The sequence below is a fragment of the Mustela nivalis genome, assembly GCF_964662115.1.
Source record: "Mustela nivalis genome assembly, chromosome: 1".
Lineage (NCBI taxonomy): Eukaryota > Metazoa > Chordata > Mammalia > Carnivora > Mustelidae > Mustela > Mustela nivalis.
The window spans coordinates 198,914,860-198,927,854 of NC_139020.1; the positions used below are offsets into that span (position 1 = coordinate 198,914,860).

The 12,995-nt window shown below is 45.2% G+C and overlaps 1 protein-coding gene across 1 annotated transcript in view; it reads left to right on the top strand.

Moving 5' to 3' along the window:
- The first annotated feature begins 6,046 nt into the window (after positions 1-6,046).
- The window catches only part of SCAP (SREBF chaperone), a 72,611-nt gene continuing 65,662 nt past the window's right edge, over positions 6,047-12,995 (top strand). The window contains exon 1 of the mRNA XM_082705100.1: positions 6,047-6,303. The gene's annotated coding sequence lies outside the window, so the exon portion shown is untranslated. The remainder of the gene's footprint in view (positions 6,304-12,995) is intronic.

A 12,995-nucleotide genomic window follows, 5' to 3' on the forward strand; every position in this document is an offset into this window, starting at 1 on the left:
TAAATTTTTTAATAGAAGTATAGTTAATTTACATTATTAGTTTCAGGTGTACAACAAAATGGTTCGAAAGTTACATACATTATGCAGTGCTCACCACCATACAAGTAATGGTAATTCTCGTTAGGCACCATACAAAGTTATTACATTGTTACTGGCTAAATTTCTCATGCTGTATTTTGCATTCCTGCTATTTATTTACTTTATAACATGAAGTTTGTACCTCTTGATCCCCTTTACTTATTTTGCCCATCCTCCTCCCCTCCTCCCCCTGGCAATCGCCAATTTTCTGGACTTACGAATCTGTTTCTGTTTTTTAGTTTTCATTTTTAGTTTCCACATATAAGTGAAATCATATTTGTCTTTCTGTGTCTGACTTACTTCACTTAGCATGGTCTCCTCTAGGTCCATCTATGTTGTCACCAATGGCAACGGCTCATTCTTTTTTATAGCTGAGTAATATCCTAACGCACGTGTGCGTGTGTGTATATGTGTGTGCGTGTGTGTGTGTGACATCTTTATCCATTCATCTATGGAGGGAAACCTGAGTTGCTTCATATTTTCTATTCACTATAGTAAATAGTGCTGTGATAAACATAGGGGTGCATTATGTTTTCAAATTAGTGTTCTTGTTTTCTTTATGTTTCTTTTTGTTTTCTTTTTTCTTTTTTTTTAATATTTTATTTATTTTATTTGACAGACAGAGATTACAAGTAGGCAGAGAAGCAGGCAGAGAGAGAGAGGAGGAAGCAGGCGCCCCTCTTTTTGTTTTCTTTGAGTAAATATCCCAAAGTAGAGTTACCGAGTCATATAGTATTTCTGTTTTTAATTTTTTGAGGAAGTCCGTATTGTTTTCCACAATGGCTACACCAATTTACCTTCTAATCAATAGAATTGATTTGAGAGTTCCTTTTCCCCCCACATCCTTCCCAATGTTGTTACTTGTTGTGTTTTTGATTCTAGCCATCTGACAGGTATGAAGTGATACCTCATTGTGGTTTGGATTTACATTTCTCTTATGATAAGTGATGTTGAGCATCTGTTCATGTGTCTGTTGGCCATTTGGATGTCTTCTTGAAAAATGTCTTTCCAAGGTCCTTTGCCCATTTTTTAATTGGACTTTTTTTTGGTGTTGAGTCGTAGGAGGTTTTTTTTTAATGTATTTTAGGTATTAACTCCTTATATCATATATAGATGTATATCATTTACAAATTTCTTCTTCTAGCCAGTCAGTGTGTTTTGTTAATGGTTTTCTTTTCTTTTTTTTTTTTTTTTAAGATTTTATTTATTTATTTGACAGAGAGAGACCACAAGTAGGTGGAGAGGCAGGCAGAGAGAGAGAGAGGAGGAAGCAGGCTCCCCACTGAGCAGAGAGCCCGATGTGGGGCTCGATCCCAGGACCCTGAGATCATGACCTGAGCTGAAGGCAGAGGCTTTAACCCACTGAGCCACCCAGGCGCCCCAATGGTTTTCTTTAGTATGGAAAAGTCTTTTTAGTTTGACACAGCTCGAATACTTTATTTCCCATGAATAACTTCAGTCAGCATTTTGAAATCTGTTAAGAGTGGTGTGAAAGGACATGGGACACTTGGGTGGTTGAGTTGGTTAAGCGTTGCCTTCAGCTCAGGTCATGATCTCAGGGTCCTGGGATCGAGCCCTGTGTTGGGCTCTCCACTCAGCAGGGAGTCTGTTTCTCCCTCTCCCTCTGTGCTCTCCCTCCCTGCCTTCCTCCCCCTCTCTCTCTCAAATAAATCTTTAAACAAACAAACAAAAAAGGAGTGGCATGAAGGTATTTTTTTTTTAAGATTTTTAAAATTTTTTATTTATTTGACAGAGAGATGCAGCGAGAGAGGGAACAGAAGCAGGGGGAGTGGGAGAGGGAGAAGCAGGCTTCCCACCTAGCAGGGAGCCCTATGCAGGGCTCGATCCTAGGATCCTGGAATCATGACCTGAGCTGAAGGCAAATACCTAATGACTGAGCCACCTGGGCACTCTGGTATTTGTTGTTTTAATTTCTGTTTTTAAGGGAATAGGAAGCATATTTTATAGTAATTCTTACTTTTAAAATACATTAATTATCAAGTTAATGAAATAACCTTGGAAAGGGAAAGAAAAAAGAAATGCTCCTCCTTAATCTCTTGCTCCCCCCCGCCTTTACAGTTTAACCGGTAATCATTAGTGAATTCTGTACTTTCTCAGCCTCATTGAGGTACTGGCACTATTTTTCCTGTGCATGTGTTGAGCATCTCTCTGTTGTGTGAGCGCTAAATTCCTTTTGCAGCCTTGTTTTACTGGTATTTGTTCTATTTTCTATAACGTACTGTTAAAATTTTTAAATGAATATTATTGAGCTTCTATGCAATCTGTATTTGTAAGAAAGATGAGCTATAATTTTTTGTTAAATAATTGTTAGCTTGGCTGTGTTTGAGCATTAGAACAATGTATGCCTCAGGATACCTGGGTGGCTCAGTTGATTGAGCATCTGACTCTTGGTTTCAGCTCAGGTCATGATCTCAGGGTCGTAGGTTTGAGCCCGTGTCATGTTCTGTGCTCAGCAGACAGTCTACTTGAGGATTCTCTTCCTCTTCCCTCTGCCCCTCCCCCCTTTCAAATAAATAAAGCTTACCCAAAAAAGAGCAATATATGCCTCATAAACCATGTTGAGGAACTTACTACTTTTTTTTTTTTTTTAAGATTTTATTTATTTATTTGACGGACAGAGATCACAACTAGGCAGAGAAGCAAGCAGGGAGAGAGAGGGGAAAGCAGACTCCCTACTGAACAGAGAGCCCTGGGATCATGACCTGAGCCGAAGGCAGAGGCTTTAACCCACTGAGCCACCCAGGTGCCCCAGAACACACTACTTTTTGTATCCAGACAAATTCTTAGTTTATTTTATCCCAAATTAGGACTTACCTTGGTCAAGGTAAAGTAATTTTTCAGAGGTAGTTTAAAAGTATTTCTTTGTTATTGCTCTTTACATATGATAACTTTTCTTTGTTGTGCCAATTTTAGTACTTTATTTCTTTTTTTTTTTTAAAGATTTTATTTATTTATTTGACAGAGAGAGATCACAAGTAGGCAGGCAGAGAGAGGAGGAAGTAGGCTCCCCGCTGAGCAGAGAGCCGGACGCGGGACTCGATCCCAGGACCCTGAGATCATGACCTGAGCCGAAGGCAGCGGCTTAACCCACTGAGCCACCCAGGCGCCCTAGTACTTTATTTCTAAAATAATTATCCATTCTATTTTTTTAACAAAATTATTTGTAAGTCATATATACCATAATAGACTTGTGTCCAGAATATATAAAAAACATACCTCATTAAGAAGACAACCCAGTTAGGGGCACCTGGGTGGTTCAGAGAGCCCGCATTGGGCTCTCTGCTCAGCAGGGAGCCTGCTTTCCTCTTTCTCTGCCTGCTTCTCTGCCTACTTATGATCTCTGTCAAATAAATAAAATCTTTAAAAAAAAAAAAAAAGACAATCCAGTTAAATAATAGGCAAAAGATTTGAACAAACATGTCACCCAAGCAGACATAGGAATGGCCAATAGGCTCATAAGAAAATGTTCTATATCATTACCTAACAGGGGAATACAAATTAAAACCACCATGTGATGCCACTGTGGAATCACTGAAATGGCTGTAGTGAGAGGACAGACAATTTCAAGTGTTAGCAAGGAGATGAAGAAATTGGGGCCTCAGATACTGCTGGTGGGGATGTAAAGATGGTGCAGCCACTTTGGAAAACAGTTGGGAAGTTTTGTGTGTGTGTGTGTTTTTTTTTTTTAAGATTTTATTTATATATTTGAGAGGAAGAGGTAAGGAGAGAGCATGAGCAGGGAGGAAAGGAAGAAGCAGGCTCCCTGCTGAGCAGGAAGTCTGACCCCAGGACCCCAGGATCATGACCCAAGCCGAAGGCAGACGGTTAACCGACAGAGCCACCCAGGCTCTCCTGTTTGGCAGTTTCTTAACATGGATTTACCATCTGACTCAGCCATTCAGTTCCCAGGTATATACCCAAGAGAAATGAAAGCAGAAACACTTGTAGGTGGATGTTTCATGGTGTTATTCATAATGGCCCAGAAGTGGAAACAAAATATCCGTCAACTGATTAATGGATAGACAACACAGGGGGAGGGCCCTGCAGTGGAATGCCATTTGGCAATTCAAAGGAATGAAGTGCTACGACATGGTACAGCACAGATAAGCCTCAAAAACAAGATGGCAGACGCAAAAGGCCTGATAGCGCACTAGTCCAACGGGAATGTGGTGAGAATGGGAAATGACTCCACTCGGTTTCTTTTTGGGCAGATGAAAAAGTTCTGAGGTTGGAATGTGATGATTGCACTCTACGTATCCTGGAAATCACTGGACACTTAAAACAAAGTTTATTTTAAAAAACCAAGGTTATCTTGACTCCAGCCCTCAGAACTCTTCTGTAGTAGCAAGCAGCCTCCAAATCCCAGCGACGTAAATGGACAGACGTACACTTCATTTAAGTTACATGTTTGGAACTATGGGTCGTTGCTTCCGTTCTGCTCCATGCCCTCTCATTCTGGGACCCAGCTGGAAGGAGCATTCCCAATGTGGCACTCCTGTCCCCCTGGCTAAGGGTGAGAATGAGAGGCTTATTCTCCCAACCAGTGGCTCTTAGAGCTTCTGCCAGGCCATGTTCACTCACACTCTGGTGGCCAAAGCCAGACACGTGGCCAAAGCTGCCAATGGAGAGGGAAGTGTATTCACCCTGCCAGGAGGCACCACTCACAGGACATTGGGCAGGGCTGTGTGTATGACCCCACCGCTCACCAAGAAGGGAACAAGGAAATAGTCGATTATAATGACCTTACTCGAGTACTCTCTCCAGGTACCCTGTCCAATGTCCCATCTGAAACCAGAAGCCAATCCTGAATACAGGGCAAAATCTTAAAGATCACTTTAGGCCAAGGTCGGTTGTCCTCACTATTGTTTACTTTCCCCTGACAATAATGTGTGGGGCAGGGAGGGAGGCAAGGCCTTGGAGAGGTGGTCCTGAGCCCTGTGGAAATGAATGGGTGTGAGGGAGGGGATATGACTCTTTGAAAGAAGGCTTGGAAGGGGTCAGCGGCCTGGGCCGGCACGAGGGCTCCTTCTGAGTCCCACTTTGCATTGTAACTACATCTATACCTTATACCATCCCAGAGCTGTTGCCTCTGAGGGCAGGAGTAGGGTCTGCCTCCGGTGGGTGCGGCTGAGCTGAGCGTGCTCAGGGCCGCAGGGTTGGGGGCGGGGCTGATCTCTGATGCTCTAGACCCGGTTCTGAGAGGGCGAGGTGAATGCGATCCAGGTCCCCGCTTGCGTCCTCGGGCAGTCAGTGCGCAGCATCCCGGCTTGGCCAGCACTGGGCGGGCCGGGACTGGTGTCCCCACAGGAGACGAAGCCCCCAACGTTCCCCTTATATGAGACCCAGTAAGGAGACCTCCCTCGGGGTTTTCGGGACGCTCAGATGAGCGGACAGGTCAGCCCCCCGCATATACTAAAGACTCAGTGGACGCAGCTATGCGATTCCAACAAAGACACGGTCCGTGTGAAATGGTTAAATGCCCATTGGCGGATGGAAAAACCCAACACCCTAAATCTGCCACCCAGACATATCCACTCACTACACAGCTGCAGCACCTAGACCCTTCCTTCTCCGTGGTTGACTTTCCATAAAACCTCTTTCAGGAACAGGTTTCAACATCAGTAAGTATTCGTAAGACTTGTCTTTTAAAAAGGCTGTAGGGAAATTCGTTTTATGGACTGAATTTATTCGACCCACCTGTATTTGTTGTGCATCTTTACTGTTGTCTTTAATTTTTTGCTGTTTTAAGCGGGGACCTAGGCATCTTGGGCACGTTCTTGGTAATCCTCGTAAGGTGCTGTCACAGCGGTCAAGTCCTGGTGCGGGCTCAGGGCCCTGCCCCATCTTCAATCCCCGCCCCGCCCCGCCCCGCCCGGACCAGTACCGCCACCTCTCCCTCCCTCCGGGTGGCGCGGCAGGCGTCCGCCAGGGGGCGAGCGGGAGCCGCGGGAGGGGCTCGACTACGCATGTGCGCGCCGCTGGAGCACGTGCGGGGGGCGGTGAGGGCGGGAGGGGAAAGGTAGGAGGTGAGAGGTGAAGGGGCGGAGAGCTGCGCGGGCGCCCGGCGGCCGGGAGAGAGAGGGCGGGTACCACGTACCGGACCGCGGGCCGGGAGCGCGCACGCCGCGCCCCGCCCCCGCCGCTGCCGCCGCCACCGCCGCCGCCACCGCCACCGCCGCCGCCCGGGAGCTGCTGCCGCCACAGGTACTGCCGCGCGTGTCCCCACAGCGTCTGTCCCGGGGCCCGGGGTTCGGGCCTCCGGCCTCGCGGTCCCGGGAGGTTGGGGGGTGGGGGCCGCTGGGGACTCGGGCGCGCGGGCGTGGGCGCTGTCCAGCAGCCGTGCGGGCCGGGAGACCGCAGCCCAGAGAGGGGGCCGGGCCGCCGCGTCCCCACCCGCACCGGGTCCCCGCCCGCGCCCTCGTGTCCCCACCCAGCTTCTGGCTCCGGGTGACCACTGCCGGTTGAGGGGGTCGCGCCGTGGCGGCCCCTGGCCCGCCGTCCCCGGGAAGCCGCCGCTTCTAGAACCTGCTTCGGAGCTGTCGGGGTTTTCCAGAGTGCGGGGGAGAGCTTGCTGTCCACTCTGCCTCTTTTTGGGGCTGTCTGGTTTTGAGGCAACACGTAGCTCCTTTGCTGGGTTTTGCTTGGTTTCTAGTTTTGCCCAAGCCCAAACTTTGCTCACTCACGTTACTCGTGCCTTGTTTATTACCTCGGTATATCATACGGGATTATAATGTCACGGTGGCACGAGTGCAGGGAGCCTGGGCCGTTTGAAGTGCAGAAAGTTGCACAGGTGGAAATGCTGTCGGCTGGAGGGAGCTGAGGGTCCCCGCGGGGGCTCTGGCAGGAGTTCCCCTTCCTTGTGGCTACTTGCTGGCCCACCTTCTATGGTAACAGAGCTGCGGGGTTAAACTCTTTCTGGGGATTTTGTAACAATTCTTGTGAAGAACACGCAGGAAAGGTTTCCTTAATGATGTTAGTCTTGTATGTGTTTCTTGTATTGGACCAGATCTCTTTTGGAGTTTGGTTATAGGGTGTCTTATTGGTGTGCTGCGGTCTCAGGATATCATGCTGGGGTCAAGAATGTCTGGGTAGTGTTCCTGAGGGATGCTTAACCGATGAACTTCTTTTCCTTTTTTATTCCTTTTCTACGGTGCTGTTTCTTTAAAAAAGATTTTATTTATTTATTTGACAGACAGGGATTACAAGTAGGCAGAAAGGCAAGCAGAGGGAGAGGGGAAAGCAGGGCCCCGCTGAGCAGAGAGTCCGATGTGGGGCTCCATCCCAGGACTCCGAGATCATGACCTGAGCGGAAGGCAGAGGCTTAACCCACTGAGCCACCCAGGTGCCCTTATGGTGCTATTTAAAAAAATAATTTTTTGGAGTGTAGTTGTTACACTCCAGTGTTACATTATTTCTGGATGACACAGTGCTGTACATTATGCTCACCATAAGAGTAGTTACCATCTGACCTGTATTTTTTTTTTTTAAGATGGCTCCAGGTGAAGCCCTGGTGGGGCGGGAGGCAGGGGTCTTGAACTCTTGACCCTGAGATCAAAACCCCAGCTGATAACAAGAGTCAGCAGCTCAACTGACTCAGGCACCTGAGCCCCTATGACCTGTACCTTTTTAAGTGTATGTTAATATAGTTTGGGTTTTAGGTTTTTACACATTTGCAGCATTCCCAGTAGGCACATCATGTAAAAAAACAAAATATATGTATATGTGTGTGTGTGTGTGTGTGTGTATTCATAGTCCTTGTTTGAGTCTCAGATTGAAAGAATTCTCATTGGGGTGCGTGGGTGGCTCAGTGAGTTAAAGCCTCTGCCTTTGGCTCGGGTTTGAGCCCCGCATCAGGCTCTCTGCTTAGTGGGGAGCCTGCTTCCTCCTCTCTCTTTCTCTGCCTACTTGTGATCTCTGTTTGTCAAATAAATAAAATCTTTTAAAAAATTCTCATTTATTGTGAACTAATCTGGTGTTCGAGAGCTCTCTCTTTTCTTTTGCTGTTGTGCAAAAACCACCTCTCCTGAGGTCTCCATGTGCTTTATAATCATTGGTTTGCCTTCCATCCCCATCACCCAGACCAGTTGACTGTTAGGTGGATGTAAAGTCTACTCCTAGTTTATGACTGAACGATGGAGGCAGAAAGATGCTGAATTGTCGAGGTCGTATATGAGCAAGTAAACTGTCCAGTTGGGGTGCAACCATGCTTGTGGGATTCAGTACTTATGCACGTATTAATGTTTGGTGGCAGACTTAGGAATGCCTACTCTCTTAGTTATCTAGCCACACACATGAATGTGTCCCAAGGAATGACATGTAGGTTTATGTGCTGTTCAATTACTCTCACTCTCACCGTTGATAGCCGTTTGCTGTGGCCAGGGTTAGTTATATTGGCTCCAACAGGTACTTTGTATACGGCTTATGTCATCACTTCCATTTGAACAGATAAGAAGACCGCTCCTTAGATTGAATCTGGGTTTCCAGGGTCACCCAGCTTGTAAGTCGTGGATCAGGTCTTCAAACCAGATCTGCCAGACTCTACTGCCTGAGCTACTTCCACTGTAACTTGCTTCCTTCCGGAGTTGGCTGATGAAACAAAGTCCACGTGACTCCCCCCCCCCCCCAGTAGTAATTGAGTAAAAAATATTTATTGAACACCTGTGCTGTCTAGGTACTGTGCTAGGTGCTCTAATAATAGCTTATCTTACTTAATCATTATAGTAACCAGGTGAGATACTGTTACTATCCCCCCCCCCCTTTTAGTGCTGAGTTTTTACAGATGTTATCTGATGGGTCCTGGGTTACTGCTTGAGTTAGAGGCAGCGCCCAGGTGCAAACCCAGGTTTGTTTGACAACAGAGTCCATGCTTTTATGCTCTTGTGGCGGCAGAGTACAGTGATGGGGTGCAAGGAAGGAGCCAGCTAGCATCACAGACTCAGGTCAGAGATGTGGGACTCAGCAGGAAGGATAGCAGTTTGGGGGCTGCATTTGACAGCTTCCGCTTCAGGGGTCGGGGCCACTGCCCGAGCATGCTTGTGGGGTTGCTGGGCCGTACATAAGCTTTACCGTGGAGTCCAGAGATGGGGCGTGTCCATGCAGCAACGGCGCTTGGAGGTCTCAGGGGAAAAAAACCTGATCTTTGTGTTTGTTTTAGCTTTACTTAATTTTTGTTAGGTTATTTTATAAGGTACACTGTATATTATAGTAGTACATGCGTATATATGAATATACATATATTGGGACGTATACTCAAGTTCTTTTGGGGGGTTTAAATTAAAAAAAATTTGGAAACCACTGACTTATTTGATATTTAACATTTGTATCAAACATGTAAGGTGTTGAGCTAACCATTTGTTCCTTATTAGGAAGTTTAGTGAAGTTCACTATAATTTCACATAATTAGAGAGAGGAGTATTTCGTATTTTTTAAAAACATTTTAAAAAATTTATTTCATAGAGCACCTGCATGAGGAGGGGAGGGGCAAAGGGGGAAGCAGATTCCCCACTGGGCCAGATGTAGGGCTCAGTCCTAGGACCCTGATATCATGACCTGAGTGGAAGGCAGATGCTTAACCTACTGAGCAACCCAGGTGCCCCAAGAATGGTATTTCATATTAATAACCAGTTATAAATTATTTTTAAAATTGCAGTCACAATTTTGTGAAAGAGGATCTGGTATTTTAATAGGCTTTATGTCTCAAATGTAGTAGCAGTGTTAAGTTTGGAGCTAGAGTGACTGATACAACCCTTTAGAAATTAAAATTTTGTTGAACCTCTATTTTAAACTTGTTAATGTGAGAAATAAGAGAGACTAAAATAATCAGTTAACATAAATGTGGCAGTTGTAATAGTCACATTTGTGCTGTTAACTTCAGAGTATTTGCAAATCTTAGATGATATTTAGATATATTAAAATTCCAAATGTTGATTCCTTACCACTTCTTACAAATGAGATTTGAGTTTCTTCAGGTCACTCCGCTGCAGTGATTGGTAACTTGTATCAAAATAAGCAATTCCAGAATTCTGCCTAACTTAAAAAAATCTTTAAATTCTCTTCCAGTTAATTTCACAATTGAATAGATTAGTGTTTGTTCAGGAGTTCAGGTTAAAATAACAGAAAGGGATTTGAGCAAGAAAATACATTCCCCTCGCTAGACAGGTGAGGCATTATTCATACCAGTGGTTCTCAGACTTTTGTGTGAATTAGAATCACCTTGTTTTAATCCTATTTCGCTAGAGTCTCTGACTCTGTAGGTCAGAGATAGGCCTTAGAATTTGAATTTCAAGCAAGTTCTCAGGCAGCTGCTGCCGGTCTTGGAACCATACTTTGAGAGCCACGGCTCCATACAGGCACACCTAAAACCAGAGCACAATGCCAGTGCTGATGTGTTTCACACTGAATCCCAGCAGCATCAGTCAGTCATATATTATAGTTTTGCCAAGTACATAACTGGCTCTTGTTTTTAGACAGTTCCCCTTATTTTTAGATGATGTCATAATTAAGATTTCATTCTCAGTGATACTGCTGTTTATACTTTTTACTGCGTACTGTATTTCTAAATTTCTTGAGTTAGAGGTTTTTTTGGTTTTTTAATACAAGTTGTCCGTGTTGAAGAACAATTAGTACGCAGGTGTGCACATGCACAAGTTTTGTAATCCCGGTGGTGACCACTAGCAGGCTTCACTCTCGCTCATTCTCTTGTTCTCTGTCTTTATAATGGATCATACTATTTTGTATCCGATTCATCCCTCTGTATCCATGTTATATGTGAACCTCTTTTTCTGTAAAACACTATCCTACAACATTTTTATTTATTTTTATTTTTTTTTAAGATTTTATTTATTTATTTGACAGACAGAGATCACAAGTAGGCAGAGAGAGAGAGAGGGAAGCAGGCTCCCCACTGAGCAGAGAGCCCGACACGGGACTCGATCCCAGGACCCTGAGATCATGACCTGAGCCGAAGGCAGCGGCCTAACCCACTGAGCCACCCAGGTGCCCCAACATTTTTTTTTAACTTAAAAATCTCATTTATTTCTGTGTTCCCCAGTTAACTTGATCCTTTGAGCAGCTTGCTGTGTTTGGCTGGGGGCCTGGGTTGCACCTTTCAGAAGACCGCAGTATCGCTGGGAAGGTGTCTGGTCGTGGTCCTCTTCAACAGTCTTCAGTGTCCCCCTGCCCTCATGGCCTTCCCCGAGCTGGCCTGCCCAGCCCTTCTTCCCTGCCACCTCACGTGGATGCCATCTCATCTCCGTGGGTGATTAGGTCCCTTCTGCCAGCCTGAGCCTTCATTGGGTTTGGATATGCATTCTAATTTGTCAACCCTGCAACAGTGACTGTTGGAAACCCCAAGACCTGCCGTTAGCAAACAACAGAGAATGTTGCATCTCATATTCCTGTCAGGAAAGATAATCTTGAATTCTTCTCCCGAGTGCCATCCGAAGCTCAACTGAGAGAAAGAACATTAATTAGACTGTGCTGGGAGGTGGTTTTTTTTGTTGTTGTTGTTGTTGTTGTTGTTAAGATTTTTATTTATTTATTTATTTATTTGAGAGAGAGCGCGAGCACCAGAGTGGGGAGGATCAGAGGGAGAAGCGGACTCCCTGCTGAGCAGGGAGCCCAATGCTATCCTGAGACTCCAGGATCATGACCTGAGCTGAAAGCAGTCGCCTGATTCAGAGCCACCCAGGTGCCCCTGGAAGGTGTTTTAATGCTTACGTTCCAGGCAATGTTTTGTCTTTGAGTGAAGCCTGATCATTAAGGAGCAGCGTAATTCTAGTCCCTCTTCCAGCTTTTTAGTAAACTGACTTGGCATGGCCCCGCCAGTTTGCATTGAGATCTGAGAACTCCCCAAGAAAACCTATGAGGCCAATTAGAAATTTCTTCATGGGGGCGCCTGGGTGGCTCAGTGGGTTAACCCACTGCCTTCGGCTCAGATCATGATCTTAGAGTCCTGGGATCGAGTCCCGCATCGGGCTCTCTGCTCAGCAGGGAGCCTGCTTCCCTTCCTCTCTACCTGCCTCTCTGCCTACTTGTGATCTCTCTCTGTCAAATAAATAAATAAAATCTTTAAAAAAAAAAAAAAGAGGGGCGCCTGGGTGGCTCAGTGGGTTAAGCCGCTGCCTTCGGCTCGGGTCATGATCTCAGGGTCCTGGGATCGAGTCCCGCATCGGGCTCTCTGCTCAGTGGGGAGCCTGCTTCCTCCTCTCTCTCTCTCTGCCTGCCTCTCTGCCTCCTTGTGATCTCTCTCTCTGTCAAATAAATAAATAAATAATCTTAAAAAAAAATAAAAGATAAACATGCTGTCTAAGCATGTTTATAAAAAAAAAAAAAGAAAGAAAAGAAATTTTTTCATGTTCAGTGCCTGGAGTGACTGTGCCTCATGTAAGCTACTGGTTTGATTTTTTTTTTTAAGTATATGGTGAACTGTGTCAGTAATGTTTCCTTCTTTGCATTGGCTATTAGGGAGCTCAGAGTCCTGTTTGTATGGCTTGTGGTTTCTGTATAAAATTATTTCTGGCTTATAATGTTCTGCTTAATGGCTAGTTATTTTGCTCTTTAAGATTTTGCCACAAAATATAGAACACATTTTATCCCAGTTCTAAAGATTACTGTTATTGTATTGTAACCAAATGTGTTCCCACCCTATTTCCTTTTTTCTTAATACTTTTGAATTCCTCCTAGCCCTATCCCCCGCCCCTCCTGTGTACTCATTCTTTGTTATTATAGTTTAATTTTTCTGTTGTGGTAAATACACATAAAACTTACCGTGTTAATCATTTTAACTGTGCAGTTGAATGGTATTAAATGCACACATAACGTGCAACCATCACAACCATCCTTCTCCATTTCTCTTTTCATCTTGCAACACTGAAACTCCATACCCATTTAACATT